Here is a 16,587-nt window from a genome sequence, read left to right as displayed (position 1 = left end):
GATAGCATGACTGGAAAACTCATTTATCTAGCAATCGCAAATTAGTACTTCTTAAATAGAATCACCCGCTTCCCCTACTCCGTATTGTTGATGTAATATTACTTCTATCACTAAGAACCAGCAAAACCAAACGAAAGGGTGGCAGACGTCACAACATCCAGGTTCACTTTTCTCGGTACATGTTTACTCCAAAACCAAATACTAAAAAAGCAAGCATTACAACAATATGCAAACAAACTCTCTAGGATCTATAAGTGGTGGATGCAAATGTGATGTCGTTCATTGTCATGGGCAGCCAACAGGCTGCCAGGGCCGACGGGCTGAAAGTTCAGCCCAGTTATCTTTATAATTTAGTTATCTTTGTATTTGCAATTTATATTAGTCTCAGATAGGTTATTTAGCAAAAGAGGTGAAGTAGAAGAGACATAAATATCTATAGACTCTGGCCTTGTTTAGTTCCCAACAAATTTTGCAAAATTTTTCAGATTCCCTGTCACATCGAATCTTTAGACGCATGCATGGAGTATTAAATATAGACGAAAATAAGAACTAATTGCACAGTTTGGTCGGAATTGACGAGACGAATCTTTTAAGCCTAGTTAGTCCATGATTGGACAATATTTATCAAATACAAACGAAAGTGCTACAGTGTCGATTTTCTAAAAAATTTTGGAACTAAACAAGGCCTCTATTGATATAACCAAGCAATGAATTATGAAGAAATAATTCTAGTCTCCCTCAATCTCTCAAGCTCTTGGCAAAGCATAAGGCCTAGTTATCCCAAAATACTCATCCCCATTACATCTCCCCATTACATTCATCCTCCAGCTTGCGATTTGTGAAGCCACCTAAAAGGCTAAAACAAAAGCATGTGTGTAATTGTAGAGTATTAAACTCTAGAGTAACCAGTAGTTTATCGAGTTTACATAGGCTGTTGGTGTTGGTCAGATCTTTGAATGGGGCATGGCCCTCAAATTGTTGTGAAGATGCCATCTGCAAAGCAAATCGTGTATTGAGCAAGTGAAACTGAAAATCATGTAAGTGCAGAAAATTAGGCATGGACAAGTGGAAGTGCAGGGAGAAAAATGAAAACATGACAAACAGTGTTAACCAATATATGCATACCCTTATGTAGGTGTTTCACGTACAATATAAAATGAATACACAAGTGATTTATTCGTTCCAGGCCCAAAATTTCTTTTTCAACGCTATTAAGTCCCACCTCACTTCCACTCCCCTCTCTCCATCCCTCTCACACAATCTCGTCTCTCTCTCTTAAAAAACTTTATAAGTAGGTTAAAATCTCTACTCCTAAAATTCGGTTGAAGCTATTAGATTCAAAACAATAGGCTGGACATCGGACTTCTCTGAATCCTACAACTACAAATCTCAGATCAATTCATCTTGATTGTCTCGGTTTGGCTTCTTTAGAAAGAACCATTGCACGGCTGCGTTCTAGGATCCTGTATATCCGAGAAGGTGATGCCAACACCTCTTTTTTCCACCAGCAGGCTAGATATAGAAAAAAGAACTTCATCTCAAAATTACAAGTTGGGAATCAGGTAGCTGTCTCACGGGAAGAAAAGCAGAGGGCGGTGGATGATTTCTATGATAATATTCTGGGCAGGGCTGAAGAAAGGGAATTCACTCTTGATTTAGATGTATTGGATATTCAACACCATAACTTATCAGAGCTGGATGTTCAATTCTCTGAAGATGAAGTATGGGCTACTATTAAGAATATGCCCTTGGACAAAGCTCCAGGACCGGATGGATTCACTGGGAGGTTTTATAAGTCCTGCTGGAGCATTATTAAGGGTGATGTGCTGATGGCGTTAGACGCCATCCAGCAAGGCCATGTTTTTAAATTCCAGCTACTGAACATGGCTTACATCACACTGCTGCCTAAGAAAGTGGATGCGATTGAAGTGAAGGATTTTCGGCCGATAAGTCGTATTCACAACTTTGCCAAATTAGTGACTAAACTCTTGGCTAACCGGCTAGCTCCTCTTTTGCCTTCCCTGGTTTCGGCTAACCAGAGTGCTTTTGTGCGGGGAAGGAGAATACACGATAATTTTATATTGGTTCAGCAAATGGTAAAATCCTTGCATAAGAAGAATGAGGCTCATCTCCTTCTTAAGTTGGACATCTCCAAAGCATTTGTCGTTTCTCGTGGAAATTATGCGTAAGGTGGGGTTTGGTCAGCGGTGGTGAGATCTCATTTGTTTAATCTTGTCTAGCTCTTCAACACAGATCTTAGTGAATGAAGAACCTAGGGACATTATTTTCCACCATCGTGGCCTCAGACAAAGAGATCCACTGTCTCTGATGTTGTTTATTCTAGTTATGGATGTTCTAAACTCAATGGTCAACTTTGCCACTTCGATGGGCTTGTTGCAGCCTCTTGCAATTCAGCAAGCATGACATCGGGTTTCATTCTATGCTGATGATGCTGTGATATTCTTGAGGCCCTACAATTTGGATTTGATCACTATCAGGCACCTACTGGACTTGTTTGCACACGCCTCCGGTCTCAGAACTAACTTGACTAAAAGTTCAGATTCCCCTATTCACTGTAATGATGAGGATCTGGCACTCACGACAAATATTCTCTCATGTGCTATAAAGACTTTTCCTTGCACGTATCTTGGCCTCCCTCTCTCCATTGGAAAACCAACTAAGGAGGTGCTGCTACCTTTAGTTGATAAGGTGGCAGATTATCTCCCTAGATGGAAGGCTTCACTTCTGAATAGGGCTAGACGGTTAGTACTAGTTAAGGTAGTGCTAACGGCTGTCCCAATATATCATTTAATTGCACAGGACCTTCCAAAATGGGTGATTAAGGCTATCGATAAAAGGCGGCGAGGTTTTCTCTAGATGGGTCACCAGCAGGCCAATGGTGGCAATTGCCTAGTAGCTTGGGAGAAGGTACAGAGACCACTTGAATATGGAGGACTTGGGGTTCATAATCTTGAACTGCTCGGCTACACACTCAAGATTAGGTGGCTGTGGGCACAAAAGACAGACGACGAAAGGCCTTGGGCTGGCCTTCCTATTGTTGTTCCTCATAAGGCCCGGGCTCTCTTCCATGTTGCGGTCGATGCCATTGTCGGAAATGGAGAGAAAGTTCTATTCTGGACAGATAGATGGTTAGAGGGGCATACCATGGCTGAAATGGCACCTAACTTGTTCAAGGCAGTTCCAAAACGACTGTGGCTCAAGCCTTGCACAATAGAAGTTGGATTCAGATGTAAAGGGAGCTCGTACGGTCGAGGTCCTACTTGAGCTCTTCCAGACTTGTGATATTGTGGATGGTGTCGCTTTGCATCCAGAGACTCCAGACCATTATAGATGGAAGTTAACCCATGATGGATCCTATAGCAGTAAATCGACATATGCAGCCTTCTTTGAAGGATCCATCAAGTTTGGCTCATGGAGAAGGATCTAGAAAACTTGGGCTCCACCGCGCTGTAAGTTTTTCGTCTGGTTGGTATTTCACAACCGGGTATGGACAGCTGATCGTTTAGCAAAAAGGAACCTACCCCATCCTGAGGCATGTCCTTTGTGTGATCAAGAGGACGAGACAATAAATCATTTGCTAGTGGGCTGCGTGTTTGCTCGACAAGTGTGGTCCCTGGTTTTGCAACAGTTTGGGCTGTTGCAATTGGCACCACAGCCTTCTGCGAGTCGTTTTTTCTGGGTGGTGGAAAAGATCTACTGCTGCTCTCCCCAAGGACGCGCATAAGGGCCTTAATTCCTTGATAATATTGGTGGCTTGGGAGATTTGGAAGCACCGAAATACTTGTGCCTTTGATAATAAGAGACTAAGTATTTAGGAAGTCCTTACGGCTATCAGCACAGAGGGAGAGATTTGGTGCTCGGCGGGGGCCTCCAAACTCCATGAACTTATTGTTAGGTCGCTGCCTTCTAGGGCATAGGGCATGAAGGTTTTTTTGGTTGTTTTTAGATCCTTGGTGTGGTGATCCTGTGATCCAAAGTCTAGTGTTGGGGTGTGTGAGTTGTGGGGGGTGTGTGTGGGTGTTGGGTCTCATGGACCTATGTACCTTTTTTCTACCTTATTGAAATGACGCACAGTTCTCCTGTTCGAGAAAAAAAAGGGCGCGTGCCATCGCGCGCATGAGCAGCTATATGAAAAATTATAAATATGGAGAAAGTGCGTGGATGTTCAAAATACAGATTATGGGATTATTTGCAATTCAATTTAATTTAAAATGAATAATTCATAAGGAGAGGTATATATTGATACTATTTATAAGATACATATATAATTTGTGTGGTAAATCATGAAGGTGGAGGAATATTATACAGGCATATAGCATGAGTTCAAGCTAGACATCCTTAAATAAGTCAACACAATCGGTGCTGATGCATGGATTGATATATATGTGCTCGCAGCGTGTTGCCCTTCCAATGTTTCAGTGCATATCAATGGTTGTTTCTGATCATTTCAGAACTGCAAGAATTGGAGTAATCCACGATATAAAGGGAGGTCAACATCTGAAAGCAATGGGAATAATGCATGTCAGGTACCTTGAAAAAGGAGGTCAAAAGCCCCTAAATAAGAATATGGAAAAGAAGCATATAGAAACAATAAGGTGGGCAGAGAGGTAACCTTGAACAGGACAATACAATAAGGGTAATGAGTAAACTAAGTCCCTATCTTTGGAGAGCTATAATTGGTGTAAGTTAAAGAATTTGGAGCAGGAATATATGTGGATCATGGCATGAAGTGGCAATATGTGGATAGCACGATGTTCTAAGCCTCTAAGCGCATTAGGAAAATACAACATGAAGACATCAAAAGTACAGCCTGTGTAGTAATAAAGGCCACTCCATGGCAGATATAGTTACCGCAGGAACACACAATTTGACCGTGTTAAACAGTAAAGCGTAGTGTGTGGAAATGAAATGTAAAATAATTTAATTTGAGTGATAAGGGCAAAGTATGGCATATATAATTTCAATAGAACACTAAGGAATCTCACCATTGTGACTACCCCAATGGAAGGTAACCTGTCGACAGCAGGAAGTCATCAGAGAAGCCTTTGAAGGAGCTTGAAATTGTTGGCATAGCATGACGATTCGTCAGGTCCATCTATAGTGGTCAAAGTCATGGTGTATGGTAGCACTGCCAACTAAAATGCATAGAGCAAATATTTAGCTTCATATTTGGCTAGAACAATCCTAAGAACTAAGAATAGAATCTGTACATATGAGCGGCATTGCATCTATGAAAACTCTTTATGTTGGAGTATGTGTAATGAAGGCCCATGTGGCTAGGCCCATGAGGCCCATGTATCCCTAATTATATGACACCCTGGTTAGGGTTAGCCCAAGTAATGAGAAACCCTAATTCTAACATGGTATCAAAGCCTAGTCTCCTCCTCCCAGCCGCCTCCATCCAGGCAGGCAAGCCGCCGCCGCCGGCCGGCCAGCTGCCTGGGCGCCGCCGCCGCCGCCATGGCAGGCCGGGATCCTCCTCCCCCTCCTCCTCCTCCCTATTTCCAACAGTTCCCGGCGCTTCCCTACCCATCCTGGGCCCAAGCCGCCGCCGCCGCCGCAGGTCGCCAGCCCCGAGCTCCTGTCGCGGCCCGCCCTCTCCTTGTGGCGGCCGTCGCGGACGCGGTGCCGGCGGACGCGGCGGCGCGCGCGGACGCAGAGCGCGCGGACGCGGCGGCGCGCGCGGACGCGGCAGAACGCGCGGCAGCAGCGCGTACGGCGCGCGGGGACCGCGCCCCTGCGGGCGACGCGGACAGGACGCGCGCAGATCCCGCGGCGGACGTCGCGTATGCCCCTACACTCATCCTGGGCGCGAACGACGAAGCCACCGCAGCGGCCTACGCCTGGGGAGCGGCTGCCGCCATTGCTGCAGGCCTTGGCATGCCCCTGGACACGGCCGATCTGCCCAGGCCGCTGCTCACGGCCGGTGGCGCCCTGTCCAGGGGGCTTGCTGCCGGCCCGCGTCCAGCTGTGGGCGCAGGCGCAGCCCCCTTCCCTGCACCGCCTCCGCCGCCCGTGATGCATCGTCCGAACTCCACACTCATCGCCGCTCTCGCCACTGCTCGGGCTGCGGCTGCGGAGGGCCGGACCCGCGTGCGTGAGGCCGCTCTCGCTTGGGAGCGCGAGCGTGACGCGGCCGACGCATTGGCCCGCCAGATCGCCGACGCCGAGCAGTTCCTCGGCCTTCCAGCCTCGCCTGACGTCGGGACCACGTCCTCGGGATCGGCTCCGCTCGTCTGGCACGATCCGGCCGACCCCCACGTGGTGCAGCTCCACTACCAGGCAGGGGGCGTCCAGAACATACGCCTCCTCGTCCCGGTCGTCCTCGAGCCCGAGTCGCCCTCCTACGCTCGCTGGAGGGACTTGGTCCTCCTCACCCTACGCCGCTACGCCCTCGACGACCACGTCCTCCTCGACACCGCGGGCGCGGTCCCGACCCCCTCGTGGCTTCGCCTCGACAGCGTCGTCCTCTCCTGGATTCTGGGGACGATCTTCCTGGACCTCCACGACCTCGTCCGCAACACCCCGAGTGCTCGCGGGGCCTGGCTGGCACTCGAGGGCCAGTTCCTGGGCAACGCCGAAGCCCGGGCTCTGCGGCTCGACGCGAGTTTCCGCACCTACGTCCAGGGCGACCTCTCCATCAGCGAGTACTGTCGCCAGATGAAGGGCATGGCGGACTCCCTCGGCGACCTCGGCTGGCCCGTGGAGGACCGCATCTTGGTCCTCAACGTTCTCCGCGGGCTCAGTGACCGCTACTCTTACCTCCGGACGTGGATCACCAGGCAGCGGCCCTTCCCCACCTTCCTGCAGGTCCGTGACGACCTTGTCATGGAGGAGCTCACTCAGGGCCTACAGCTTGGGTCCACCCCCGCCCCGTGGTCCTCGTCCTCCTCGACTGCTCTCGCTGCTACTCCTCCGCCTCGTCCCGCCGCCCCACCACACTCGTCACTTCTGGGTCCTCTTCCCCCCGGGCCGAACAGGGGTGGGGGGGCCGTGGCGGCCGCCGTCGCCGTGGTGGGGGACGTGGAGCAGGTCGTGGGGGCAACACGACGCTGCCACCTCCACGGGGTGCACCCTGGCCATCCTTCCACCACCCATGGTCAGGGCGCATCTCCATGTGGCCGCTCTAGGCTTCCGGTGGCGAGCCTCGCCCGCCGGCGGCCATGCTCGCGGGTGCTACCCCGGGTTTCCCCTTAGTGGCCCCGTGGGCGGCCCCGTTCCCCGCGTCCTCGTGGGCCACTCCACCGGCACCCTTGCCCGGGTCTGCCGGCTGGGACCAGGCGGCCTTGGCGCACTCCTTCAGCACCATGGCCCTGACACCTCCAGTCGGGCCGGAGTGGGTCGCCGACTCTGGGGCTACTTACCACACCACTCCTAACCCTGGTATACTTTCTTCTGTTCACCCTCCTTCTCCATCTCCCTTCGTCCATTATGGTCGCTAATGGGTCTTGTCTTCCTGTTACCTCTGTGGGTGCCGCCGGCCCCCATGGTTCCTTTCGTCTTCCTGATGTTCTTGTTGCTCCTTCTATGGTTCACAATCTCCTTTCTATTCGTCGTTTTACAGCTGACAATTCTTGTTCTGTGGAGTTTGACTCTTCTGGTCTTACTGTGAAGGATTTGGCTTCCCGGTGTCCTCTGCTCCGATGTGACAGCACGGGGCCCCTTTACACTCTTCGCTTTCCGGCATCTGCCTCGCCTCCTTCGCCAGTTTTCTCAGCTGCCTTCGCCACCACTACCTCCACTACTTGGCACCGGCGTCTCGGCCATCCTGGACGTGATGCTTTGATGCAGCTTAGTCGTAGTTCCGATATTCGATGTACTCGGGCTCACGATGAGCATTTGTGTCATGCGTGCCAACTGGGCCGTCATGTTCGTCTTCCTTTTTCTAGTTCTTCTTCTCATGCGGCCCGCATTTTTGACCTTGTACATTGTGACTTATGGACCTCTCCTGTCATCAGTATTTCTGGATACAAGTACTATCTTGTGGTGGTGGATGATTATTCTCATTATTCCTGGACTTTTCCTTTACGTGCAAAGTCTGATGCTTTCCCCGCACTTGTCCACTTTTTCGCTTGGGTCTCCACACAGTTCGGCCTCACCATCAAGGCTGTCCAGTGTGACAATGGTCGGGAGTTCGACAACTCCACCTCTCGCGCCTTCTTTCTCTCTCACGGTGTCCAGTTGCGCATGTCTTGCCCGTATACCTCCTCTCAAAACGGCAAGCCTGAGCACATGATTCGCACCACCAACAACACCGTGCGCACTCTCCTGCTCCAGGCCTCTCTTCCTGCTCGCTTCTGGGCCGAGAGCTTGCACACCTCCACTTACCTCCTTAACCGCCTTCCTTCCGCTGCTTGTCTAGCTCCCACACCGCACCACGCTCTCTTTGGTACCCCTCCTCGCTATGATCACCTTCGAGTCTTTGGGTGTGCGTGTTACCCCAACACCACCGCCACCGCTCCTCACAAGTTGGCACCCCGTTCGACTCTCTGTGTCTTCCTTAGGTACTCCCCGGATCACAAGGGGTACCGATGCTACGACCTTACCTCTCGTCGAGTCCTCATATCTCGCCATGTGGTGTTCGACGAGTCGATCTTCCCCTTTTCTACCACTACCACTCCTGCTTCCACCTCGGAGCTTGACCTCTCCTCTGTGTTTCCTACTGACCCGGTGGTCCAGCCACCTTTCCCGGTGTTTCCTGCAGGTACTGCTACGTCGCCTGTCGCCCGTGACACCTCGGGGCCTCTACCCTGCCCGGGTCCCGAGGGGTCACCTTCCGGCCCGGCCCCTGCGCCTGACACGGGTCCTGGGTCGGCACCTTCGACACCGGCCCCACCGGCACGCTTCGCCCAGCCGGTGCGTGTCTACCAGTGACGTGCTCCCGATGTGGGTCCCGGGTCGGCGTCTCCGACTCCGGCCCCACCGGCACGTTTCGCCCAGCCGGTGCGCGTCTACCAGCGACGTGCCCGGCTGGCGCCGGTGGCCCCCTCTTCGCCGGGGTCACCTGCGCCACCGGCGACGTCTTCCCCGCCGGCGACACCGACCCCGCCGACGAGGCACCCAGCTTCTCGGGCCGCGACGCCGGTGTACCACCCGCCGCTCCTTCACCGACACCCGCGTCATGTTCACCCGATGGTGACGCGACACGCGGCTGGGACCCTGCAGCCCCGGGCTCTTGCGGCGATGCCCGGGGACTCGCAGGTCTCACCGGTACCCTCTTCCGTCTGCGAGGCCTTGCTGGACCCTCACTGGCGCCGCACGATGGAAGAGGAGTACGCGGCCCTCCTCGCCAACCAGACATGGGATCTGGTGCCACGACCGCCGGGCTCCATCGTCACCGGCAAGTGGATCTGGACCCACAAGCGCCGGGCTGACGGCACCCTTGAGCGGTACAAGGCTCGCTGGGTTCTCCGGGGGTTCACTCAGCGGCCCGGTGTCAACTACGACGAGACCTTCAGCCCGGTGGTGAAGCCGGCCACCGTCCGCACGGTGCTCTCACTGGCTCTCACGCGCGGGTGGCCCGTGCATCAGCTGGACGTCAAGAATGCCTTCCTGCATGGCGTTCTTACTGAGACAGTCTACTGCAGTCAGCCGGCGGGGTTTGTTGACTCTTCTTGTCCCGACATGGTGTGTCGGCTCAAGAAGTCTCTCTACGGCCTCAAGCAGGCCCCCCGAGCGTGGAACCATCGGTTTGCTGCTTTTCTGCTGACTCTGGGGTTTGTGGAGGCCAAGTCAGACACCTCTTTGTTCATCTATCACTATGGGGCTGAGACTGCATATCTGCTGCTCTATGTTGATGACATTGTCCTCACAGCCTCCAGTGAGTCCCTCCTTCGACGGATCATCGCATCACTTCAGCAGGAGTTTGCTATGAAGGATCTGGGTCGGCTCCACCACTTCCTCGGGGTCACTGTTGAGCCTCACCCTGCTGGATTACTCCTTCACCAGCGGCAGTACACTCTTGACATCCTGGAGAGAGCTGGGATGACTGACTGCAAGCCCTGCTCCACTCCGGTTGACACACAGGGCAAGCTATCGGAGGCTGAGGGTACCCCAGTGACAGATCCCACTGCATATCGGAGTCTTGCCGGGGCACTTCAGTACCTCACTTTCACCCGGCCGGATATCACCTATGCAGTTCAGCAGATCTATCTTCATATGCATGATCCCCGGGAGCCACACCTCGCCGCTCTCAAGCGGATCCTTCGCTACCTCCGCGGCTCCGTCGACTTCGGTCTCCTCCTCCACCGAGCTCGTCGTCTACACTGACGCCGACTGGGCCGGGTGTCCGGACACCCGCCGCTCCAACTCCGGCTACGCCGTCTTCCTAGGCGGCAACCTGGTGTCTTGGTCGTCCAAGCGCCAGCCGGTCGTCTCCCGCTCCAGTGCCGAGGCGGAGTACCGCGCTGTCGCCAACGGCGTGGCTGAGGCTTCCTGGCTCCAGCAGCTCCTCGCCGAGCTCCACAGCCCTCTCTCCCGGAGCGCACTGGTCTACTGCGACAACGTCAGTGCGGTGTACCTCTCCACCAACCCTGTGCAGCACCAGAGGACCAAGCATGTGGAGATCGATCTACACTTCGTCCGGGACCGGGTTGCTGTCGGCGATGTTCGGGTCCTCCATGTCCCGACCACCTCCAGTTTGCCGACATCTTCACCAAGGGCCTCCCGTCCTCGACCTTCGCCGAGTTCCGCTCCAGCCTCAACATCACCAGTGGTTAGTTGTGTCTGTGGGGGGCTCGTGTGTGTGATTCTTTTCGAGTCCAGTCTGCAACTCCGCTGCGCCGGTAGTTCAGACTGCGGGGGGGTGTTGGAGTATGTGTAATGAAGGCCCATGTGGCTAGGCCCATGAGGCCCATGTATCCCTAATTATATGGCACCCTGGTTAGGGTTAGCCCAAGTAATGAGAAACCCTAATTCTAACACTTTATCATGACTATGAAGTGGCATCAATAAAAAGAGCAATGAATGATATAAAAATAATGGATCGCTAATAAGCACAGAAGCTAATTCCTGAAAGCCTAAATGGTTTGTTGTAGGAACTAAAATGGCATCTTCATTCTTAAAGCATCAAAGTATCTTAACTCAGGCTGCATATGTGGGCTAAATATAAAATATCGTATGTCTAAATGGCCTATTGTAGGAAGAAAAAAGACTAAAAAACATACATAAAACATATTTTAATTAAAATCCTATATGCATGATATATATAACTTGAAATGTGTGGTGAGTACATGGCTTCTGCAACAACTAAAAAGTTAGAAAGACATGAACTCTCTGCGCCAAAACTGTCCTTACATGTATGCCACTATTATAGTGGTGACCCTGATTGGCCAGAATCATAAAGAACCATTCAAGCATTTCAAATTTGGAAGATGACAAATAGGTAGTGCTATACATTATGAGACAAGAAGGGTGGAAACAATACTTGTTAGAGGTATACCTAGGCCATCTCTGCCAACAATAGAGAAGAATATTCGCTTTAAGGTAATAATTCTAGCTGAACTGTGTGGCGCCAGTAATTACCATAAGCGGCTATTGTAAGTAGCCATTACACTAAAAGGCTACAAAAAAGAGGGATCATACATTAGTGTTATCCTGCAATGAATATGCTATTATCACACTGCAGTTGTATTAAAAAAAACTTTAGAATTAGGTTGTTGCTAAAAGCTCACAGAAAGAGAAAGCCTTAAATAGGTGGCATGTTTTTGCAATATATGTTTCATGGGAACGTTGTAAGGGTAGTATATAGATGTATAGCTGTCACTAATCATTAGGTATCCATGAAGTCTAGAATACATCTAGCTAAGTGACATAAGTACTTGTAGGATCAAGTGTATTGACTAAGATAATTCTCTCGAACTGATATGTAGTAATTAAGAATTCAGAATGTACCTTAACTTTTAATAAGTCTGAACATTGACATCAGATTATGGGCTGAATGTAATAGTATAATGGTCGTAAACCAAGCAAAGCAAGAACTATTTAATTTTCCATGTTGCTGTTGTCGCTATATGTATATGCATGGTTTTCTTAGCAATCTCTAAATTGGTAGCACCTTCTGCACAAAAGGAATTTTCACTCACCTACGCACATAAATGTTGTCGAGTCAAATTGTTGAGAGCATAAAAGGAGTTCAGTTTTGCAAGAAGCATTGAAACTGTAAAAGCTTTACTGACTCAAAGCTTTACTGCTCCAGTTGTTGCACCAGCACCTAGCGTAACGTCAAAGCTTTACTGACTCAACTGGCTTTGTAAAGCCTGTGACGCTCTGCCATGCATGTAGAACAAAAATCACCTGAAGCAGATAACTGATTGCCAAAAAAAAGCAACAATGACATTACACGTATAGCAGCAGGATTGACCTTCAGAGCACTGGACAGCCCAAAGATTGACCTTCAGTAAAAAAAAAAGGGACATTACAAATAAATGTAAGCATGTATAGAAATGAGAAACTAAAATCGCTCAAAGTAATCCAGCCGCTGTGAAAGTAAACATAAATGTGGGGAGACGATGCGATTATACCTTTCCTCAATCAAGAACAGAAATCCAATAAAAGATCATCCCTTCCTGAATCCACCGTGTCCTGCAGAGTCCTGACCATTTCATAAACATATTGAACAGAGATTCAGCACCAACGAAATATCAGATCCTAATCAGTAACCAAGGTTATTTGGCGCAACCCCCCCCCCCCCCCCCCAACAAAAAAACACACACACCTAACACACCAAAAAAAAAAGAAGACATTGTGTATAATACAGGATGCAGTCCAAAAAAAAAAGAAAAGAAATTGCACACAACATAGGAGGAACGATGTTCTCAGAACTAACATGGCATTGACAGCTTCTGAGGTGCTAAATCAATTTAGAGCAGTGGACAAATATCAAAGTGACAGAAACAAAGATCACTGATCCAGCTTGTTTGGAGGTGTTCCTGCTAAGAAACAAACATAGGGACATGGTATTTGAGATACCAAATTATCTCAAAGAATAGGAGGAACAATGTTCTCACCTGAAACTAACATGTCATTGACAACTTGCTCAGGTGCTAAATCAATTTGAGTGGTGGATAAATCAAAGTGACAAAAAAAGATCGCTGATCTAATTTGTTTGGAGGTGATCCTGCTAAGAAACAATCAGTACATATCTACATAAGGACGTGCTATTTGAGACACCAAATTATCACATAGAATAAAACTGCCACATACTAAACCGAATATCCCTGCGCAAATGATGCATGTCCTGAGCTCCAACAGCAGCACAATGACCAAGTTGAATCAACATGAACCCTAATGCAATAAAGAAGCAATTATTGTATATATGTAACCATAGAGCGAAAAAAATGCCCACGCGTGGCAAAAGCGAGGAAAGACAATGGAAGCGAGGAAGGAGCAGCAGAAGCCGCTTTCATCCGAATCTGCTCCAAACAACGGCGGACACACGATCGAAGATCCAGCAGCCGAAAATATTTGGAGTGACATGGACCAGGCTTCTCCAAGAGGAATCGGGCAGGTATTGTAAGGGAGAATTAAGGATTATAGAAGCACAAAAGAGAGGTAGAGATGAAAGGCATGAATTCGCCACATGCACGATTCGTGCAGTCTTCGTTCCGGCATAGCAATGCCAAATTTAAAAGATTTACTTTTATTTATCATAGTGCCTTGTATTTTGGAATGACAATAAAGGTTTACTTTTATTTATTACCAACACCATCAAATTTCTGAAGCTCTCTGACTATGTGCAGGGATCCTCATTATTATTATGAGATAGCATTTGTTCGGAAAGATTTTGTGTAACAGAGTAACTAAGAATGCATCGTCTTCACACTACATATATGTGCAGCTGCTGGCACTGAATATTGCAAGGCTCTGAAAAACTACCAACACCAAAAACAAAAATCTTGGATCGAACCACCATTTAAATAAGTGATTAAATGGTTCACCTTTAAATTTCTGAACTGCATGTATATTTGATCCGTAGGGAGTACTGTCAATTGCATGCATATTGATCCGTAGGCAATAGCATGCATAACAGTTGAATTGAAACAACACTGAGACTAGTAAGCGCAATACGTTGTAATTAGATCATATCAGAGATTGAAGAGGTATGGTCTGGGTGCTCGGTTTCGAACAGCAGGAAGGGAAGAGAAAGGGTGGGCGTACCTGGAGGAAGAAACGCAGACTGACGCGGCGTTGAGGTGTGCCCATGGAGGGGCCGCCGCGCCTGCACAGCTGTGTGTGCTAGGGTTTCGTCGAGCACAGAAGCACATGTTGATACTCACCAGCGGGAGGAGGCGTTGAGGAGACCACGTGGAGGCTGAGGGAGAGGGAGGGGCCGCCGGGCGCACGTACGTGAGACGCCGTCGTGCGCGAGACGTGCGCCGCGCCACAGAGCGCGCCCAGGCCGCGGCTAGGGAGGCCCGCGCCACAGAGCGCGACCAGCCTGCGGCTGGGGAGGCCACGGTTAGTGGCTGAGAATAGATAGTATCAGTTAGTTGTTTGCCTTTCTAAATTAGTTGTTTGGCTTTCCTTATTCTTAGGCATGGCTGTTTAGCCAGAGGCTATTAAGAGATTGTAATCGGTACTTTGATGGTTAAGCAATATTATTATTTTCAATCTCCTTCTACCTCTCAACCAAGCCTACGGTGGAGGGGGAAAACCTCACCGGAGACGACACGGACCGAGGCTACGACCTCCGTAGCCGAGGGCCTCCTACCTTCGACAACAAGGCCCTTGACAACCTGGTATCACGGTCACACCGGTCCTCGCCGTCCGCCGCGGAGTCTTCCACTGCCGCCGCCCCCCATCACAGCCCACCCCCTTCCCCACCATCAGCCGCCTCTGCCGTTTCACCCATGGCGGAGCCGTCCAACGCCGACATCGCCAAGATGATTGAGACCCTCACCGGCACGATCGCGTCCCTGCAGTCTGATGTCGCGACCCTGAAGAAGGACAAGGAGAAATCCTCCTCGTCGGGGCCGGGCGGGACTTTTGACGGCCAACACCACACTGACCGTCCCCCGCGCTTCCAGAAAATGGACTTCCCGCGCTACGACGGTACGGTCGACCCGTTGATCTTCCTCACCCGCTGTGAATCTTACTTCCACCAACAGCGGATCATGGAGGAGGAGAAGGTCTGATGGCCTCGTACAATTTGGAGGATGTGGCTCAGATGTGGTACTACCAGCTCCGTGAAGACGAGGGCGTGCCGGGGTGGAATCACTTCAAGGATCTGCTCCAGCTGCGCTTTGGGCCGCCTCTGCGCTCCGCGCCGCTCTTCGAACTCGCGGAGTGCCGGCGCACCGGGACTGTCGAAGAATACCAGAACTGGTTCCAGGCGCTCCTGCCCCGCGCCGGGCCCCTGCAGGAGAAGCAGCGCCATGAGCCTCGCCCGGCAGGTGGAGTTGATGGAGCTCGACAGGCCGGCCGCGGTGCCGACCCCCGTACGTCCTGCGGGCCGCGCCCTGCTCCCTGCCCCGGCGCCGCGCCTCGCGCTCCCTGCCCCCCCACCACCGGCCGGCGCAGGGGGTGCCAGGCAGTAACCCAAGCCGGTCAAACGTCTCTCGACGGAGGAGCAGGCGGAACGTCGCCGTTTGGGACTGTGTTACAACTGCGACGAGAAATACTCCCGCGGCCACAACCGGGTCTGCCGCCGGCTGTTCTACATCGACGGGGTCACCCTCACTGACGGTGAAGCCGCTGCCATCGACGGGCCTGATGAGGAGGCCCCTGTTTTTTCGCTCCGGGCTGTTGCCGGGGTGCCCCCGTGCGACACCATGCAGGTCAAGGTGCAGGTGGGCGCCGTCACGCTGATCGCCCTCCTCGACACGGGGCCGATCACGTGGGATTTCCAGGCACGCACCATGTCCTTTGCTCGGCAGGACCGGGTGGTGTGCTGGTCTGACGTGCCTGCGCGCCCGGCGCCGTCGCGGCGGACCTGCTTGGCGAGCTGCTGGACTACTTCCAGGGGGTCTTCGCCGAGCCCTCTGGCCTGCCCCCGCAGCGTGGACGCGACCACGCTATCGTCCTCAAGCCGGGGGCACAGCCGGTGGCCGTGCGACCCTACCGCTACCCCGCCGCCCACAAGGATGAACTGGAACGACAGTGTGCTGCCATGATCGCGCAGGGCATTGTCCGCCGCAGCGACTCCGCGTTTTCTTCTCCAGTCCTCCTTGTCAAGAAGCAAGACGGGTCGTGGCGTTTCTGCGTCGACTACCGCGCGCTCAACGCGATTACGGTCAAGGACGCCTTCCCCATTCCCGTCGTCGACGAACTCTTGGATGAACTCCACGGGGCGCGGTTCTTCACCAAGCTGGATCTACGCTCGGGATACCACCAGGTGCGGATGCGGCCGGCCGACATCCACAAGACCGCCTTCCGCACTCACGACGGCCTCTACGAGTTCCTCGTCATGCCGTTTGCGCTGTGCAACGCGCCGGCCACGTTCCAGGCGCTAATGAATGATGTCCTCCGCCCGTTTCTCCGCCGGTTCGTTCTTGTGTTTTTTGATGACATACTAATCTACAGCCGCACATGGGCGGATCACCTTCGACACATCCGCGCCGTCCTCAG

At 51.6% G+C, this 16,587-nt stretch overlaps 1 long non-coding RNA gene across 1 annotated transcript; it reads right to left on the bottom strand.

The window, feature by feature from the left end:
* On the bottom strand, positions 755 to 1,425 carry LOC110430074. The gene is made up of 2 exons (XR_002447279.1): positions 927 to 1,425; positions 755 to 856 (listed from the first exon to the last, which is right to left on the bottom strand). It is a non-coding gene; the product is annotated as an uncharacterized LOC110430074 (long non-coding RNA).

Source organism: Sorghum bicolor, chromosome 9 (genome assembly GCF_000003195.3).
Source record: "Sorghum bicolor cultivar BTx623 chromosome 9, Sorghum_bicolor_NCBIv3, whole genome shotgun sequence".
Classification (NCBI taxonomy): Eukaryota; Viridiplantae; Streptophyta; class Magnoliopsida; order Poales; family Poaceae; genus Sorghum; species Sorghum bicolor.
The sequence above is the reverse complement of the archived record's forward strand: the minus strand, read 5'-3'. Positions and strand labels throughout refer to the sequence as shown.